Source organism: Pseudonaja textilis, chromosome 1 (assembly GCF_049901715.1).
Source record: "Pseudonaja textilis isolate UNSWEBS1 chromosome 1, rPseTex1.2, whole genome shotgun sequence".
In the NCBI taxonomy this organism is placed as follows: domain Eukaryota; kingdom Metazoa; phylum Chordata; class Lepidosauria; order Squamata; family Elapidae; genus Pseudonaja; species Pseudonaja textilis.
In genome coordinates this window covers 323,004,935-323,007,683 of record NC_141990.1, presented here as the reverse complement: position 1 = coordinate 323,007,683, position 2,749 = coordinate 323,004,935, and positions in this window count along the sequence as shown.

The window sequence follows — 2,749 nt, the reverse complement described above, 5'->3', positions numbered from 1 at the left end:
CCCTCTGGGATGCGTAGTTCTTGATGGGGAGGGGAGGGGGGAGAGAAAAACCGCTGCCAGACCCGCCTTCCTCCACCAATGAGAGACGGATTTCTGGAGAGGGCGGTCCGGAGGGCATGGAGAGGACTACATCTCCCAGCAAAACTTGAGAACAGTGCCGTACACGTAGCCACGTGAGGGCCGCTGTGTCGGACTACCATTCCCGACAGCGAGTGGGGCAGGGGCGGAGCATGCAGACGCCCTCGTGAGAAAGTTGGCTCGCCTGGGGAATTAACCGTCCGACTTGTTTATTGAGACTTTTTTTTTTTTTGCAGTACCGGACGGTAAACACGTGTCGTCCCGCGCGTGCAATAAGTGTATCGCAGGGATGCGTTGGGTCATATTATAGAGACCTATTGGCGATGCTCGGCCAACCCGCCTGAGAACAGCTGAACTGTTTTGTGTATGTGGTTTTTTGCACCACAAAAGGCTGAGCAAGGTGACAACTGAGGAGCCATTAAGGGGGGGGGAAATGCAACAATTCTCTCGTTTCACCGACCCTGGGAAGCTGCTGTGCGTCATCGCACCTTGTGCCTCTGCGTTGGTGCATTTCACGCGAAGATCGGCTGACTTTACCGCATTTTCCTGACCCCGCTCGCCTATTCACAGTTTAGGTCTATGCTTGTTTTTATTTATTTAATTTAATTTTAATTTATTTTGTCAAGCGATTATAAGATGACAGGTATAAGTATAAACATAGTTATGAATACATGAAATGGATACATATAAGAAAAATAAAAAAAATAAAAAAAGAGAAACAATAGGACAGGGACGGTAGGCACGTTGGTGCGCTTATGCACGCCCCCTACAAATAGGGGTGAGGTCAATGGTAGACAGTCTAAGGTTAAAGTTTTGGGGTTTGGGGAAGAAACTATAGAGTCATTGACCACTCTGTTGCTGAAGTCGGATTTCCCGCAGTTAAGTTTGGTGCAGTTAACCTTGAGTTTGTATCTATTGTGTGCTCTTGTATTGTTATGGTTGAAGCTGAAGTATTCATTGACAGGTAGGACATTGCAATATATAATTTTATGTACTATACTTAGATCGGACCGAAGGCACCTAGATTTTCTAGGTCTAGAATTTCAAGTCTGCTGGCATAAAGTATTCTGCAAGGAGGAGAGAGAGGAGTGGAGAACTCTTCTTGTGAAATATGAGACAAAACACTTTGTTTCTCTCTTAAATGTCTGTGGAGATTCTCAGCCATCCACATCGTGGTTGTCTCAAAGGTGCTTTTTTCAAGAGGCAATTGGACTTTCTGATTTTTCTTTTGAAGAGGTTTGGTTTCTCATCCAAGGAGCTTCTTCAGGTCTGACAGGATTGTGGGGAACGGAAGGATTTATATTCCTTGCAGACACAGCCAGTCATTTGCATCTTTTTAGAGAGTAGTTGAGGCCACTTGGAGGTTTATCTGTGTCCTCAGGGTCACCTGTGTAGTGCAGATGGGTGTGGAGCCTTCTTGGTTGCAGGATGTTTCCCTTCCCTGTTGAAGACAGATGCAGGCTGTTGGGAATGAGCCTGTGTTGTCTGCATCTCAAACGGAAGTGCAAATAGTTCCTGTAGTCTGCAGTTTTTCTGGAAATCTGTTCATATTCCACCATTCGAAGAAGGTTCGTCCCAAAAGTGCAGAGCTAAAAGTCTACGGAGGTTAGGGTTAGGATCCTAAAGGTGCTTTTTCAGGAAGCAACTGTACATTGTTGTTTTTTGGGAAGAAGTTTTGCTTCTCATCCAAGAAGCTTCTTCAACTCTGACTGTGTGGTGTATTTGTAGTCCACCTTCAGCTGAGACTGAGGACACAGACAAACCTCCAAGTGGCCTCCACACTCTCTAAAAGAGTGCAAATGACCAAATGATTGCAAGGAGTATAAATCCTTCCATTCCCCATCATCCAGTCAGAGCTGAGGAAGCTTCTTGAATGAGAAGGGAAACGTCTTCAAGGAAAAACCAAGAAAGTCCAGTTGCCTCTTGAAATAAAAGCACCTTTCAGATTGCCTCCAAAGTGTGCAAAGCCAGTGGTTCTCAGCATTTTCTTCACCACAGATCCCCTTGCAATACCTTTTGTGGACCATAACCACGGAGCCACTGCCACCCCCCCAAAAAAAACAATTCAAGATTTAAAGCATAACATTTCTTCAAGTCTAACAGTCCCCCAGGGATTGGCTGACCACAGGTTGAAAACCACTGTGCTAAGCTTTTCCCAAAGGTGCTTTCCCCAAATGTTCTTGATTTTTTTTGGGGGGGGGGGAACTCTCATTTTTCATCCAACACGCTTCTTGAGCAGTGAAACGTCTTCAAGAAAAATCAAGGCAGTTGAGTTTAGGAGAAAAGCACTTTTTGGGATAAGCATCCCCTGGATGGCCGAGAATCTCCATAGATACTGAGCCTTTCCCACCTTTAAAATTGCTGCCTTTATACAGGTAGTCCTCGGCTTACCATTCATTTAGTGACCATGTGAAGTTACAGCAGCACTGAGAAAAAGGATTTTTTCACGTGACCGTCACGCCATGTGATTTGATTCACCACACGATCAAAATTCAGATGCCTGGGAACTGGCATGCATTTCTGATGAGTGCAGTACCCTGGGGGTCACGCGATCAGCTTTTGTGACTTTCTGCAAGCGAATTGTAAAGGCGGATTCATTTAAAAACCGTCTTATCCCACTTGGGAGTGTTACACAATGTCCTAAGCCCGTGGTGGCGAACCTATGGCACAC